This window comes from Schistocerca gregaria, chromosome 1, assembly GCF_023897955.1.
Source record: "Schistocerca gregaria isolate iqSchGreg1 chromosome 1, iqSchGreg1.2, whole genome shotgun sequence".
Lineage (NCBI taxonomy): Eukaryota > Metazoa > Arthropoda > Insecta > Orthoptera > Acrididae > Schistocerca > Schistocerca gregaria.
The window spans coordinates 1,197,914,623-1,197,933,138 of NC_064920.1; positions in this window are offsets into that span (position 1 = coordinate 1,197,914,623).

Consider the following 18,516-nt stretch of genomic DNA (forward strand, 5'->3'; position numbering starts at 1 on the left):
AAAGTGAATCGGTCAAGAGCGTTTTCGAGATGTGTGATAACAGTGTCTTCCCCTGTATTTTATATAAATATGTAGCTTATCTGCCTATGTTCGGGCGAATGTTAGAGTATCGTGTAAAAATTTGTAGTAATTCGGTCGAGAACCGTTTCGAGATTTTCGGTAACAACGTTAATTTTTGTGTATTACATATATATTTATGTATTAAGTACATAACTAGAAAACAGATTTTTTTTATATGAATCAAGGTGACTACAGAACTGTCAAACTGAACACTTATCTTTTATGTATTACATATATATTTATGTATTAAGTAGATAACTGTAAAACAAATTTTTTGGTATGACAAAAGGTAACTGCAAAATTATCGAACTGAACGCAAAAATTTTCTTTTCTTTTTCATACCAAAAATTTTATTACCATCCACAGTTAGGAACACACATATGAAAAAAACCTTCCAAATCATCAGAGCCGTTCACAAGTGATACTCTTTCACAGCTGATTTTAATTTTAGACTTTTCCAGTTTATTTTCAAAAAAATTACTTTCATAAAAACCTTGTCCTGACAATTATGAACACAATGGAGACCAAAAGCATTCTCAATTCATAATATTTCACACATGCAGTAACTTAGAGTAGCTCCTGGATTTTTCCAAAATGTGTTTGTGTTTTATGTATATAAGTGCCAAACAGATTTTTTTTGTTATGAAAACAGGTGACAGCAGAAATGTCAAACTGAACTCTAAAATATTTTCATTTTCATACTAAAAATGATATTACCTTCCATAATTAGGAACATACGCATAAAATAATACTTTTTCCAAAAATTTTCTTTCATGCGTACCTTGACCTGACAATAACAAACGCAATAACAAAAAAAAATCAACAAAATCGCTCAATCCGTTCATGTTATGATTTCTCATACATTTATCAACTGATTTTTATTCACACACATTATTGTTTACAACAACTTTCGTATGTAGCTACATGTTTGTACCCTCCGCCATTTACGTAGTGTAATTGTAGATGCATAAGGATATAATGTTCCATTTATGCTAAATGCAATGTAGTGGATATTAGCAGACTTGAAAGAAATTTGGGCACTGAACATGGTGAGCATCTAAATTACCATGGGAAAACATTTTTGTGTCAGGAGATAAACAAAGTTGTAAATGAAATACGAGCATGCAGCAGCCTTATCTTAAAAGACAGTCCCACAGAGCATTACTGTACACTTCCTTTTTTAGAGAAGACGACATTACAGACGATGGAAAGTTAGAAACCACATTAAGTGGAAACTGCAGCAGTCTAATTCATTCAAGTAGTTGTGCAACCGTAGATCATGTAGCGAAAATAAATGAATACAGAAGGATCTTTCAAAGCAGAATACCATTATGTAGCAGTGACAGTTTCCTCCTCCTTCATATAAATGTACAATCTCTTAGGTATAAAATCAATGAATTACAATACTGGCTCGATAAAATCAACTGCAGTATTCTATGTATCGATGAACACTGCGAAGTTCAGAAGAACGCGAAATCCTGAAGATGGGCTAAAATTTACAGACGCGCGAAATTTGGCACGTACTTCGATGCGAGATGCCTTTAATAGGTTCCACAACGAAACATTGTCTCGAAATTTGGTAGAAAATCCGAAGAAATTCTGGTCGTATGTAAAGTACACAAGCGGCAAGACGCAGTCAATACCTTCGCTGCGCAGTGCCGATGGTACTGTTATCGACGACTGTGCCGCTAAAGCGGAGTTATTGAACGCAGTTTTCCGAAATTCCTTCACCAGGGAAGACGAATGGAATATTCCAGAATTTGAAACACGAACATCTGCTAGCATGAGTTTCTTAGAAGTAGATACCTTAGGGGTTGCGAAGCAACTCAAATCGCTTGATACGGGCAAGTCTTCAGGTCCAGATTGTATACCGATTAGGTTCCTTTCAGATTACGCTGATACTATAGCTCCCTACTTAGCACTCATATATAACCGCTCGCTCACCGATAGATCTGTACCTACAGATTGGAAAATTGCGCAGGTCGCACCAGTGTTCAAGAACGGTAGTAGGAGTAATCCATTTAACTACAGACCTATATCATTGACGTCGGTTTGCAGTAGGGTTTTGGAGCATATACTGTATTCAAACATTATGAATCACCTCGAAGGGAACGATCTATTGACACGTAATCAGGAAACATCGCTCTTGTGCAACGCAGCTAGCTCTTTATTCGCACGAAGTAATGGCCGCTATCGACAGGGGATCTCAAGTTGATTCCGTATTTCTAGATTTCCGGAAAGCTTTTGACACCGTTCCTCACAAGCGACTTCTAATCAAGCTGCGGAGCTATGGGGTATCGTCTCAGTTGTGCGACTGGATTCGTGATTTCCTGTCAGGAAGGTCGCAGTTCGTAGTAATAGACGGCAAATCATCGAGTAAAACTGAAGTGATATCGGGTGTTCCCCAGGGAAGCGTCCTGGGACCTCTACTGTTCCTGATCTATATAAATGACCTGGGTGACAATCTGAGCAGTTCTCTTAGATTGTTCGCAGATGATGCTGTAATTTACCGTCTAGTAAGGTCATCCGAAGACCAGTATCAGCTGCAAAGCGATTTGGAAAATATTGCTGTATGGTGTGTCAGGTGGCAGTTGACGCTAAATAACGAAAAGTGTGAGATGATCCACATGAGTTCCAAAAGAAATCCGTTGGAATTCGATTACTCGATAAATAGTACAATTCTCAAGGCTGTCAATTCAACTAAGTACCTGGGTGTTAAAATTACGAACAACTTCAGTTGGAAGGACCACATAGATAATATTGTCGGGAAGGCGAGCCAAAGGTTGCGTTTCATTGGCAGGACACTTAGAAGTTGCAACAAGTCCACTAAAGAGACAGCTTACACTATACTCGTTCGTCCTCTGTTAGAACATTGCTGCGCGGTGTGGGATCCTTACCAGGTGGGATTGACGGAGGACATCGAGAGGGTGCATAGAAGGGCAGCTCGTTTTGTATTATCGCGTTATAGGGGAGAGAGTGTGGCAGATATGATACACGAGTTGGGATGGAAGTCATTACAGCATAGACGTTTTTCGTCGCGGCGAGACCTTTTTACGAAATTTCAGTCACCAACTTTCTCTTCCGAATGCGAAAATATTTTGTTGAGCCCAACCTACATAGGTAGGAATGATCATCAAAATAAAATAAGAGAAATCAGAGCTCGAACAGAAAGGTTTAGGTGTTCGTTTTTCCCGCTCGCTGTTCGGGAGTGGAATAGTAGAGAGATAGTATGATTGTGGTTCGATGAACCCTCTGCCAAGCACTTAAATGTGAATTGCAGAGTAGTCATGTAGGTAGACACTGGATGAAAGACACTGAAATAGACTTGTGTGTTCCTCTTGGATATTCGTAAGTTACAAGCTACTGCAGAAAAAGTATTACATATGGTGGGTTCTCAATATATGTCAAAAGTAACCTTGAATTGCATTACTCAGTTATAGACCTTAGTAGAACATGCCTTGAAGCTACAATAGAAGTAGCCAGTGTGGTAATGCACGAACAGAAAACTATAATTGTCTCTATCTATTGAACCCCAGGCTCTAATGACACAGTATTTATAGAAAAAATTAATACTTTAATATTGTTGTTGTCAGAATATAAACACCATAGAATTGTAATTGTAGGTGATATTAACATAGATATAAGGGAAGGGCAAAGAGAAAAAAGTTCAGAACTTGTAAGGGGTGTCCCACGAGTATATGTCTAACATTCGATGACAAGAAGATAGAAGAAGTGGACAGTGTTAAATACTTGAGATTACAGCTTGATAATAAATTCAACTGGAAGCACACTACAGACCTGCTGAAGCGTCTTAACAAATCTCTGTTTGCAACGCGAATTTTGTCAGACATAGGGGACATAAAAATGACAAAGGTAGCATACTTTCATTCCATAATGTCATATGGAATTATTTTTTGGGGTAATTCATCAAGCCAAGCTAAAGTTTTCCGGGCACAAAAACGTGAAGTAAGAGTTAAAAGTGGTGTGAACTCAAGAACATCCTGCAGAAGGCTGTTTAGGGAACTAGGGATACTAACTACTGCTTCCAAATATATTTATTCCTTAATGAAATTTGTCATTAAAAATATATCACTTTTTCAAACCAACAGCTCAGTTCATGGAATCAATAGTAGAAATACGAATAACCTTCACAAGGATTTAAAGCCACTTAGTCTTGTACAAAATGAAATGAAATGTCGTGTGACGAGGGCCTCCTGTCGGGTAGACTGTCCGCCTTGTGCAAGTCTTTCGATTTGACGCCGCTTCGGCGACTTCCGCGTCGATGGGGATGAATTGATGATGATTAGGACAACACAACACCCAGTCCCTGAGCGGAGAAGATCTCGGACCCAGTCGGGAATCGAACCTGGGCCCTTTGGACTGACAGTCTGTCGCGCTGACCACTAAGCTACTGGGGGTGGACTGTTGTACAAAGAGGTGTGCATTATTCAGGACACACATTTTTAATAACTTGCCAGCAGCCATAAAAAGATTAACAACCAATGAAATTCAGTTTAAGAGTAGCCTAAAGGATTTATTGGTGGCCAAATCCTTCTACTCCATTAATGAATTTCTCACTAAAACCAACTGATTTGTATATAAGTACAATATAACTTCTGCACAATTTTAGTGCAGTAATGTGTTCATTGAAAACTTGTTTGTGTGTATGAGTGTGTGTGTGTGTGTGTGTGTGTGTGTGTGTGTGTGTGTGTGTGTGTGTAAGTACAATCTAACTTCTGCACCATTTCTGTGCAGTAATGTGTTTCATTGTAAATAAGTATAATAGTAGTTGTATCACATGTTTATTACCTTATAAATAAATAAAATACTTTTTTATTTTAAATTCAGTGCATTAATATTTGTAAAATGACTCTTTCATATAGTCTTCATTAAAAATGATGATAATTCCACTTGGGACCTGTGGAATGGTAGATTAGCTTATTTGTTTTAGTTGTAAATATTTGTCATGTATTGTTTTTCTTCTGACATGTTCCACATCCACTAGGACCTCCTCACTAGGGATCAATTGGAATGAAAGTAAATCTAATCTAATCTACATGCTGCCAATATGACATTAATAAGTCCAGGAGAGAACTTAGAGTGTACTGGACAAAAATAGAGAAATGATGCAAATGGCTAATTACTGGTGTCAGGCTACCCATCTGTGCATAAATCAAACAAAAATAGAAGAAATTATATTTAATCCCAAAGTAACTAAAAATGGAAACAAAACAGTGACATTACTTGGACTAATCATAGACCAAAAGCTCTCATGGGAACGACACGTCAATTATCTATGTAGTAAACTAGCACCAGTACTTTTCTTATTGTATAAATTAAGAAACAGTGTGAGCAAGCAATTGCTACTCCACTCATACTGTGCTTTTATCATACCAAACTGCAATATGGAATATTGCTTTGGGGTAACGCTGCAGTGGCTGAATGTATTTTGAGATGACAGAAGAAAGCAATCAGGTGCATGGAGGGGTTAGCACCCAGAGAGTCCTGCAGAAATTATTTTAAATCTCTTGGCGTAATGACAGTGCCAAGCATGTACATATATAACTGAGACAATCTGAAAAAACTGAACATGAGATGTGCATCCACACAGTACAAGAAACAGTCACCTGCTGGACTTGCCTTCCACAAGACTTGCTGTAGTCCATAATAACTATAAGTACTTAAGCATGTAAGTAGGCTGTTTAGGTTTTCTTATTGGTAACGCCACGTAGCGCTCTGTATGAAAATCACTGGCTGTGCTGTGTGCAGTCTGTGGCGAGTTTGCATTGTTGTCTGCCATTGTAGTGTTGGGCAGCTGGATGTTAATAGCGCGTAGCGTTGCGCAGTTGGAGGTGAGCCGCCAGCAGTGGTGGACGTGGGGAAGTTAGATGGTGGATTTTTGAGAGCGGATGATATGGACGTGTGTCCATCAGAAACAGTACATTTGTAAGAATGGATGTCATGAACTGCTATATATATTATGACTTTTGAACATTATTAAGGTAAATACATTGTTTGTTCTCTGTCAAAATCTTTCATTTGCTAACTATGCCTATCAGTAGTTAGTGCCTTCAGTAGTTTGAATCTTTTATTTAGATGGAAGTAGTGGCGCTTCCTGTATTGCAGTAGCTTGAGTAACGAAGATTTTTGTGAGGTAAGTGATTCGTGAAAGGTATAGTTTAATGTTAGTCAGGGCCATTCTTTTTAGGGATTATTAAAAGTCAGATTGCGTTGCGCCAAAAATATTGTGTGTCAGTTTAGTGTTGATCAGAATAGGTAAAGAGTGAAATGTATGAGTACGTTTAGTTTTGCTCAGCTGTTTGAAAACCAAATAATGTAAGAGGTTTATCAGCACAGTAATTCAATAATTTTTCTAAGGGGACGTTTGAAGCATAAAATTTTCAATAAGTTACCATGCTCAGCATGTACAATATCACTAAATAAATGTAAGAACACATTGCAAACCTGGCTAAAAAAACAACGAATTCTATATGACTGAAGAATTCTTAGAAACTAATCATCAAAATATATGTTTTACTTAAGTTATGAAGAAAATGTTTTGATACTATATAAGCTAGTTATTTACTGTGATTCTTTTCTTATGTGTGTATTTAATTACTATATAAAACATTGTTTTACATAATGCTGAAGAAAAGGTCTTTAGTTCCTTTTCTCCCCTTTCTGTAACTATTTGAATATCGTACTGAAACTAAAACCCTCTGTAAACTTTGACGAAGCCAATTGTATGAAAAATACTGAAAGGCTGATATAAAATATTCTAAAAACAAACCACAGTCAAAAGCCTCAGCCATGTCATAATACATTTCCAATGACAGTAACTTATTATTGTCGATCCTAGTACATCATATGTCAATATAAATCTGCCTAGTAAGTTGATAATCCTTTTTGAAATCCAAACTTTCCGCTGCTCTATATGTTTTGTCTACCAATAGTGTATACAATCTGTTGTATATCATCTTCTCGAAATTACGCGAAAATATTGGCAGTAATGAGATGAGTCAGTTATTCTTTTCTAATGTTCTGTCTCCTTTATTGTGAAATGGCGTGATATCTGTCTGTCAGAGAAAAATAGCACTGTGAAAAAATTCACTACATACATAATTTAGTATAATATGAAGTTCTCTTGAACACTATTGCATTACTTTGCTACTGATTCCATGACAACCACTTGAAAATTTACTTCTAAACTCTGAAAAATTCCATTGTACAATTAGATGTAGGTGAAGTTGAATTTTATCAAACCTGTTTTCAGAGACGTTTCTTAGAAACTGTAAGCTATGCACAAGGAAATGTTCAAACCTAAAGATACGCTACTTAGAAAAAAAATGTTATTTAAAGTTTCTGCATTTTAATGCTTTCTTTGGAAGCACATTATCTTCATTTTCTCTGTTACAGGAAACTGTACTACTCAAAATGCCGTGCAAATTCTGCTCACAGGAAACTTTTAGAAGTGATTTGTTACGAGGGTCACCCCAAAATAAATGCACACTATTTTTGTAAAAATACAGTTTTCATTCTGCATGTGTGAAAGTTTTACAGTGTGTAGATACATACTTCCCGCTTGTTTTCAAACTTAGTTCAACCTGTTCCCGTGAGTGGCGCTGTCACAGCATGACTTCAAGATGGCTGCTACACTTGACGTTAGTCAGAATCAACGTGCTGTCATAGAACTCCTGTGTTGTGAAAACGAGACAGTGGGAAACATCCACAAGAGGCTGAAAAAGGTTTACGGAGATGCTGCTGTCGATCTCAGTACAGTTAGTCGGTGGGCAAGCAGTTTATGTGATGAAAGCGGGCACGGCAATATTGAGGATTGCCTTTGCAGTGGCAGGCCTCGTACTGCGCACATTCCAGACAATGTGAAGAGTATTAGCGAATTGGTGACTGCTGACAGACGCGTCACAGTGAACGAATTGTCACGCTGCGCTGGGATACGGGAAGGAAGTGTTTGCAGAATACTGAAAGTGTTGGAGTTAAAAAAGGTTTGTGCCAAAGTAACAAGAAAAATGGTATGCAGCGAAATTTTGGAATAGTACGAGAATGGTGGAGATGAATTTTGTGGAAGAATTGTGACAGGTGATGAAACATGGCTCCATCATTTTTCACGAGAGATGAAGAGGCAATCAATGGCGTGGCATCAAGCAAATTCACCCAAGAAAAAGGAATTCAAAACCACACCTACTGCTGGAAAAGTTATGGTTACGGTGTTTTTCGATTCCGAAGGACTCTTGCTTGTGGACATCATGCCAAGTGGAACCACCATAAATTCTGATACATATGTGACGATACTGAAGAAACTTCAAGCTCGACTGAGTCGTGTCCGACCACATCGGCAAAAGCAGGATGTTTTGTTGTTGTACGACAATGCACGGCGATATGTTAATCAAAAAACCGTGGAAGCGATCACAAAACTCGGATGGACAACACTGAAACACCCACCTTACTATCCTGAACTGACTCCGTGTGACTATCATCTCTTTGGGAAACTGAAAGACTCTCTTTGTGGAACAAGGTTTGAAGATGATGACTCCCTTGTGCACGCTGCCAAACAGTGGCTCCAACAGGTTGGTCCTGCATTTTACCGTGCGTATATACAGGCTCTGGTTCCCAGATGGCGTAAGGCAGTTGAGAGGGATGGAAATTTTGTGGAGAAATGAAAATATTGTTCCTAAAGAATATATCTACACTCTGTAAAACTTTAAAACATGTAGAATAAAAGATTGATTAAAAAAAATAGTGTGCATTTCTTTTGGAGTGGCCCTCATACACACTCCATGAATTATGTTTGTTAGTCTTCCTTATGCATAGATGAACAACTACTATAAATTTATCTAAAGATGCCATTTTCCTGCTTAGATCATTTCTCTATATGAAATGCTTTTTTGATTAGCGATTAGCTTGATCAGTGCCAGGAAGTTTCAAGCTATCTGCAGTGAAGAATAATAACAAAAGTTATTGGACCACTGTCACTCCACCCCACCCCTATCCTGTTACAGTCGCGAATTTTTTACAGGAAGAACGATTGTAGGTATGCCTCTGTATGCACTCGAATCCCTCTAATTTTATGTTCATAGTTTTTCCTCAAGAAATATGTAGAATAAAGTTAAAATATTATGAAATAGTATTAACAACAGGTTCCTAGTTTTATGTTATCTGAATGACAGGAAGCATATTGTAGCAGTTCCCTGTTTATCTCATAATAGCAGGCATTCAGACTTTGAAGCAATCAGACATGGTGTACCGCAGGGTTCTATTTTCAGTCCTATGTTGTTTCTAATATACGATTCATAAATGATCTTATGCTTGTCGCTTCAGAAGATACAAAACTTATCCGTTTTGGAGTTGAAATATTGGAACAAAAAGCGGTATCATTCCGTTACTTAAAAAGTAACTTAGGAAATACTCAGCTGACCGGTCTTAGGCGCTCTAGTTGTGTACTGTGCGGCTGGTCCCGGTGGAGGTTCGAGTCCTCCCTCGGGGATAGGTGCATGTATTTGTCCTTAGGATAATTTAGGTTAAGTAGTGTGTAAGCTTAGGGACTGATGACCTTAGCAGTTAAGTCCCATAAGAGTTAACACACATTTGAACATTTTGAAATACTCAAAACCATCAACTAATGGTTCAAGACAAAGGGATTACCGTTGAATTTTGGCAAGCCTCAGTACACAGAGTTCAGTACTGTTAATAGAATTGCACTGACTTCCAAAGTAGTCTTCGCAAGTAAGGAGAAAAAGGTATAGTGAGTACTAATTTTCTTGGACTATGTAAAGGTGATTTAAAATTGAAGAAATTATTTTGGAACTTTTTATTGGGTATACTCAAAATACAAAATAGTACTTCTGGAATTCAGAAGAATATTACAATAATTGTATTTGATGTTAGTACTAGAACATCCTGCAGAGAACTCTTCAGAAAACTTGGTATTTTGGCAACCACGTCACAATAAACACATTCGTAAATGTCCTTTGTCGTTTGAAAAATTTGCCTTTTCTCAAAAAATAGTGAATTGCATTAATATAACACTGGGAGCAAAGACATCGAGGGGCTAACATTAGTTAGAAACGAGTCAGATACATAGTTACACATGTAAAACCTTCTGGGCCGTTGGTCACCAAACTGCGCGACCCGAATGAGGTAGTCTTGCGGCCCTTGTTTCTGAGCCGTATTTTAGAATATTATGCATGTAGCAAGTAACAACCGAATACAGAAACGTCAACTAACGTTAAGAGCTATGTAAAGGCATCGCTTTCCTGCTGAGATACAGAAATGCGTGCAGAGACAGAGACATTTTTAGATGTGATTTATTTTAACTGACATTGGTGAACTGGCTTAGAGCTAAGTAAAGCTGGCCGATTACTTCAAGGGCAGAGCGACAAGTAGCGCAGCCACTGCGGGGTTAGGGGGGGGGGGGTGAATGACTTATTGCTTGTCTTCCAGCAGTGACACCTCACGGGTGTGCGACTCATACCGGTCAGGTGTTATGGTGTAAATTTGGCAGTAGGAGAACAATTACATTCAAAACATTTAGTAAACATTTGTGATCGTGTCTCATAATACCGCCTTTGAAAGACCAGTACTTGGGAATCGGAATTCAGCTTACCGCGCCCTTACTGTAGCTAGTCTGCTGGGTGTTTATAACATAATAATGTATAAAAACTAGCATTTCAGTTAAAAGTAAGAGCCGTACATATGCAGGCCAAGGTGCCACCCCACAATTTCCTTATTGGTTCTTGAGCAGAAAGACGTTTGACGACCACTATGCTACAGCATAATAAATGCGATGTAGATAATTTGATGGAGTGTAAGACTGAAGTAAAGAAATTTCTATAGGGCAACTCTTTCTATTGCATAGCAAAGTATTTTCACAGAAGATGTTAAATATGAGGGTGAGTCAAATGAAAACCTTAAATATTTTTTAAATATTATTTATTTTCCGAAGTGGTACAAAGTTGTATCAATTTTCAACATAATCTCCCCCACGCTCAATGCAAGTCCTCCAGCGCTAACAACGTGCATAAATTCCTATAGAAAAAAATTCCTTTGGTAGTCGGCGCAACCACTCATGAACTGCGTGGTGTACCTCTTCATCAGAACGGAACTTCTTTCCTTCCTTTACGCCTTTGAGTGGTCCAAACATATCGAAATCACTTGGGGCAAGGTCTGGTGAGTATGGTGGATGAGAAAGACAGTCAAAATGCTGGTCTTTGATTGTTGCAACTGTTGTACGGGCACACTGTGGTGCCTTGCATTGTCTTGTTGCAAAAGGACACCTGCTAACAGCAATCAACGTCGCTTTGATTTGATTGCAAGCCGCAGATGATTTTTTAGTATATATGTCTATAATGCACTGGTGACAATGGTCCCTTTAGGCACGTAATGCTGTAAAATGACGCCTTTTCGTCCAAGAAGAGAGTCAGCATAAACTTCCCTGTTGATGGTTCTGTTCCAACCTCCTTTGGTTTTGGTGATGAGGAATGGCGCCTTTCCTTGCTCGCTCTCTTCGTTTCTGGCTGGTGGAAATGAACCCAGGTTTCGTCCCCAGTAACGATTCTTGCAAGGAAGCCATCACCTTCTCGTTTAAAGCGCCAAAGAAGTTCTTCACAAGCATCTACACCTCGTTCTCTAATTTCAGGAGTCAGCTGCCGTGACACCCATCTTGTAGACTCTGTGAAACTAGAGCACATCATGCACAATGTGCTGACCCATGACTAATCTGTAAACATGTTTCACTGTCATTCAGTGTCACTCGGCGGTTTTCCTTCACTATGGCTTCAAATGCTGCAATGTTGTGTGGAGTCACAACTCGTTGTGCCTGCATCTTCCACTGAAGTCACACCATTTGCGAACTACCTATTCCATTCGTAGACTTGCTACTGTGCCAAACATGCATCACCGTACTGAACATACATTAATCGATGAATTTCAATAGATTTTACACCTTGACTACGCAAAAACCGAGTAACAGAATACTGTTCTTCCCTGGTGCAAGTTGCAAGTGAGGCGGTCATCTTTACAGGGTGTTACAACAACGTACGGCCAAACTTTCAGGAAACATTCCTCACACACAAAGAAAGAAAATATGTTATGTGGACATGTATCCGGAAACGCTTACTTTCCATGTTACAGCTCATTTTATTACTCCTCTTCAAATCACAATAATCATGGAATGGAAACACACAGAAACAGAACGTACCAGCGTTACTTCAAACACTTTGTTACAGGAAATGTTCAAAATGTCCTCATTTAGCGAGGATACATGCATCCACCCTCCGTCGCATGGAATCCCTGATGCGCTAATGCAGCCCTGGAGAATGGCGTATTGTATCACAGCCGACCACAATACGAGCACGATGAGTCTCTACATTTGGGACCGGGGTTGCGTAGGCAAGAGCTTTCAAAAGCCCCCATAAATGAAGGTCAAGAGGGTTGAGGTCAGGAGAGCGCGGAGGCCATGGAATTGGTCCGCCTCTGCCAATCCATCTGTCACCGAATCTGTTGTTGAGAAGCGTACGAACACTTCGCATGAAATGTGCAGGAGCTCCATCGTGCATGAACCACATGTTGTGTCGTACTTGTAAAGGTGCATGTTCTAGCAGCACAGGTATAGTATCCCGTATGAAATCATGATAACGTGCTCCATTGAGCGTATGTGGAAGAACATGTGGCCCAATCGAGACATCACCAACAATGCCTGCCCAAACGTTCACAGAAAATCTGTGTTGATGACGTGATTGCACAATTGCGTGCGGATTCTCGTCAGCCCACACATGTTGATTGTGAAAATTTACAATTTGATCACGTTGGAATGAAGCCTCATCCGTAAAGAGGACATTTGCACTGAAATGAGGATTGACATATTGTTGGATGAACCATTCGCAGAAGTGTACCCGTGGAGGCCCATCAGCTGCTGATAGTGCCTGCACACGCTGTACACGGTACGGAAACAACTGGTTCTCCCGTAGCACTCTCCATACAGTGACGTGGTCAACGTTACCTTGTACAGCAGCAACTTCTCTGATGCTGACATTAGGGTTATCGTCAACTGCACGAAGAATTGCCTCGTCCATTGCAGGTGTCCTCGTCGTTCTAGGTATTCCCTAGTCGCGAGTCATAGGCTGGAATGTTACGTGCTCCCTAAGACGCCGATCAATTGCTTCGAGCGTCTTCCTGTCGGGACACCTTCGTTGTGTAAATCGGTCTCGATACAAACACACCGCGCCACGGCTATTGCCCCGTGCTAATCCATACATCAAATGGGCATCTGCCAACTCCGCATTTGTAAACATTGCACTGACTGCAAAACCACGTTCGTGATGAACACTAACCTGTTGATGCTACGTGCTGATGTGCTTGATGCTAGTACTGTAGAGCAATGAGTCGCATGTCAATACAAGCAGGGAAGTCATCATTACCTTCCTTCAGTTGGGCCAACTGGCGGTGAATGGAGGAAGTACAGTACATACTGACGAAACTAAAATGACCTCTAACATGGAAATTAAGCGTTTCCGGACACATGTCCACATAACATCTTTTGTTTATTTGTGTGTGAGGAATGTTTCCTGAAAGTTTGGCCGCACCTTTTTGTAACGCCCTGTATACTGATACTGCGACGGTATGTGTGCATCTGCACTATGCTGCCACCTACAGGCCATTCTGCACGCTGTTTGTAGCACGCTTACCAACTTACAGGATAACGGCGCGAAATTTCGATTTGTTATTACAAATTTAAGGTTTTTATTTGACTCACCCTCGTATAATGGTTTACGTTTTATGTAATTAAAAATTGCGGCGGAATAGAAGTATCTTCGGTAATGGTAAGTCATTTCATTTTACTGATCTTAGATTAAATTGCATGCACATTTTTGACTGCCTTCCAATACCCAGAAATCTGCGACATCAGTGGAGAACGAGTAATGTAACGTAAAGGAACATCGCCTGCTCGTGTACGATTGCGCAGTTCGATTTGAGGCCGTGGAAGGTTCGCAGTCAGGTAATACAGTCCCATCCAGGCACCACCAACACGCGGTCGTTTAATTTTTCATCAGCGGCTGGAATGGCGACACGAATTTTGTCACTCGTTTCGGAATTCACGAACACCGCCTCGCCACCCGTCGTAGGTCGTCTGCGGGACATATTGACACGTGTCACTCTGCATTATTTGTGCGACTTAAATTATTCACGACAACACGCAGTTCGCCAGTTTTAAAAATATGCGCAGTGCGCTCTCGGTGGCACAGAGAAACCACATCAAAAATGTACACACTGCTCTGGTTGGGTAAGGCTGACAGCGTGAAGCACAGAACTGCTCGCGTAACACAGACCACAGGTAGTTTGGCCGTGGCGACGGGAACCTGTCACAGGTCACAAGGAGCACAGCAAAGCAGGTTCTCGAACCAGCCTTGGCAAGACACGCAGCCCTGTCAAGGCATGATAAAGGTGCGACGGTAGAGGGTACAGCATAGTGCGAAGGCATTGTGTCGGGCGGAATGTCCTTGGGAGTGTGTACTAACCATGTAAGGTATCATTATGTATTATATCTTGCGATATAATTATTGATGGCAGGACAGCCAAGTGAAAGGTTGCAGCCCCAAAAATATCTTTGAGAACGCAACTGGACTCTACAGAATTGAAACGTGCACTACACATGTGAGTGCAATTTTCGTGACGTGTAACTTTACATGAAGATACTGAAAAACCAACAAAAGAGGGTTGAAATACTAAAAACCCAACAATAGAGGGTATGCCACTGAGTGCAAATTGCAAGCATTTGAAGAGAAGCGTCTTGATCTGACACAAAGAAATGGACTGCATGTGATTACTGGATGCACTGCTCGCCGCCTTGCCTTCCGGCGATCGTACTGTTGAGTTACACAGCTACTGATGCTAGGCATCAGGGTAGGAAAGTACACTTAAATAGGATAATATGCGTAACATCGCCTGTTGTACGGTTATGAAGGCGCAAGATAGGTGATAAGTGAGGCAAATGGGAATAAATCTCTGAGACACTATCACGAGCTAAGTTTTAATTTACCTATATTTACTCCGTAACCTCGTACAAAATAAGTCTAACTTGTAAGGTGTGCTCGGACATAAACAACTTACCAAATTCATCGAGAGAACGTGTAAGTCCACTAACCTCGGAAGTGCCCACAAGTAACAGTTTATGTTACTCAAGAAACATTAGTGCAACAGGTGACCAACAGCAGCAGTCGCTATTCATACACGTGGACATCATTTCCACAAAGAAAGACAATTATTCTTCAACAGTTTCATAACACTGTAAGATAATGTCCTACAGACAGCTGCTAAAACAGTTTGCAGCTGAGAGGTATCACGTAAGCATTATGCAAGAACAGGTTATTAAAGATTGTGCATATATTCTCGTCAGTGTGTATACGAAGAAAAAAACTGGGTTCGGGATTACGTGAGCTGTTGCGGGGCGGCGGGTGGCTAGTAAAATATTGTATAAGAATATTGAAGCTTCGCCGTCTTTCACGAGAGACTGGAAACTATTTCTGCGGTCAGCCAGAAAGCGATGGAGAACATACTTACCATAATTCCCAGTCTACAATTTCATATTATTCTTGTACTCCCCGAAAGAAATGTTTCTAATCTCTGTTTACTCAACTGGAACTATGATTATAAATAAGAGTTTTGAGTTCTAACTGATTAATGTATTTAGTGAAAATTCACACGTGCAAACATATTAATATTCCTGATAATAAGAATAATAACGTCCCTATCATAAACAGCACTATGAGCAGTTCAGAGGCGACCTCTGCGGTGAGCTGCAATTAAATGTTCTTTCGCCCTGACTCCTAATCGCCAAAGTCAATTGCTCGCCACAGAAGTGGGAAATAATCTCACCACTGACACGCGGTTTGGCTAACATTACGGGCGGCATACAAATACTCACTTCCGCGAAATCTAAGCGATCCAGGACGGTGTACAGTCCTCACGAGTTCGTTTCCTATTTGTTCCGAAAACATGCAGTTAGCAGCAGCCTGGCTGTGACGTCACCCGAGGCAGCGCGTAAGCCGGCGTTTGACTGACGCGGACGCATTGATAGCTGGATGCGAGGTGAGTGTGTCACTGCCTCTCAGGCAGCGGAGCGGACGGTCCAAGGGGACGTCTGGCGTCATCTGCTGCATGCCCAGAGGGCGGCATCTAAATGGCCGCTTTCTCGGACACAAATTATTTAATGACTGTTGTGTATCAATTTATAATCTTCGTTATTTTTATGTGAATAGAGTTAAGCTGGCTTTAATTACAGAAAAGGTTTAGCTCGATTGCATTTAAAATATGGCGTCTAGACATGTTAGAATGGAACGGACAGTAGAACATGACCTCTGAACTATATCTTTAAGAGGCCTGGTACCGATTATTAGTTAAATCAAAGTCTAGAAATTTGTTAAATCTTCATTATTTAATGGTGTAATCAAGTGCTGTGATTAGAACTTTTTGTCCTTAATGTAAATGTTACTTAATCTACTACAAATAAGGACGTTTTTGTTCCAAATTTATTTTTTAGTAAATTACTCGAAAACTATTAGAGGTTCATTTTTCTAAGTCCAATATTTAGTGCCTTCAATTTTTCGTAAAAACGCTGATTTTTACCGAAATATTACTCCGATCAAGTTGAAAGTTGTAACAGTTGATTTTCAATTTGATCATTATGAACAATTTTGTCTTTCTACCTTTATTATTTAGCGCCAATCGTCTTTTTATTTAAAACCATGTATTTAGGAAAACATATTCACCCTATCTCTCTGAGATTTATCAGTTTAAACATTAATACACTGAAGCATATGATGACAGAACTTGGCAAAGCTGTTTTAATTTTTAATTTATCCTCATATTATGGTGCAATACTTTACGATACGCACAGGCGCGTTATGATGACGTGGCGCTAGTATCAGCGAACTGCTTAACACTCCGTCGCCTGATACAGCGCTTGTTTCGCGACTCTTTCAATAATATAACTAAATTTTTTTCCGCGTCATCAGTCATGTGACTGGATTGATGCGGCCCACCATGATTCCTCTCCTGTGCCAACCTCTTCATCTCAGAGTAGCACCTGCAACCTACGCCGTCACTTATTTGCTGGATGTATTCCAGTCCCTCTCTTCCTCTACAGTTTATACCCTCCACAGATCCCTCTAGTACCATGGAAGTCATTCCCTGATTTCTTAACAGATGCCCTATCAACCAGTGCCTTCTCCTTGTCAGTGTTTTTCACATATTCCTTTGCTCTACGATTCTTATCGCATCAGTCATCCTAATTTTCAACATTCCTCTGTAGCACGTCATCTCAAATGCTTCTCTTCTGTTTCCGTTTTCTCGCAGTCGATGTTTCACTACCGTACAGTGCTGTGCTCCAAACGTACATTCTCAGAAATTTCTTCCTCAAATTAAGGCCTGTGTTTGATATTAATAGACTTCTCTTGGCCAGGTATGCCCTTTTTGTCATTGCTAGTCCGTCAATGGTTATTTTTCTGCCTAGGTAGCAGAGTTCCTTAACTTCATCTACTTCGTGACCATCAATCCTGATGTTAAGTTTCTCGCTGTTCTCATTTCTGCTACTTCTCATTTCTTTCGTCTTTCTTCGATCTACTCTTAATCCATATTCTGTACTCATTAGTTTGTTCATTCCGTTCAGCATATCGCGTAATTCTTCTTCGGTTTGACTAAGGACAGCAACAGCATCACCGAATCGTAACACTGTTATTCTTACACCTTGAATTTTGATCCCACTCCTGAACCTTTCTTTTATTTCCATCATTGTTTCTGAGATGTACAAATTGAACAATAGGGGCGAAAGACTATATCCCTGTCTTACACCCTGAATTTACCAAATTTCAAAGAAATGTAGGAAGTAGAACGAAGTTAGAGTAGAAAATTGTAATAGCAATGCGTCCGCTGGGTGCAAAAACATTGTGTGATCTCTCAAACCAAAGCAGTGTCAGCTCCATCTAAATTTTTGTTCGTTCACTTCTGGAATTCCACCACGAGTCTTAAAGTAAAAAGTGGCTTTCAAAATTTCGCCGACCAAGATGTAACTGACTCTCGCTCCAAAGGACTCCGCAAGACAATTACTGTCACCCTGCGCTTTGCCAGCGCAAAATGTATATACCTGCATCTGTGAAACTCAACGCTAACCACCAATTAAACGAAGCGATGTAGCAGCCACGATTCAATGAGACGATAAGCAGGAGACACTGATTAAACGATACTCAAATGGAGGTTCTTCCCGTGTGGCTTTGCTGTAAAATGTTCTTGGGTTTTTTGTCGTGTATAGCTGTAGTGTGTCCGTAACGTTTCGGAAGGTACATTCTCTTATCCTATCGTCTGGGTACGAGATCGCCAGAGAACATGACTTCTGAAACGTCACAGGTACACTGCGGATAGATGCGAGAAGAATCTCAAGAAGATTTT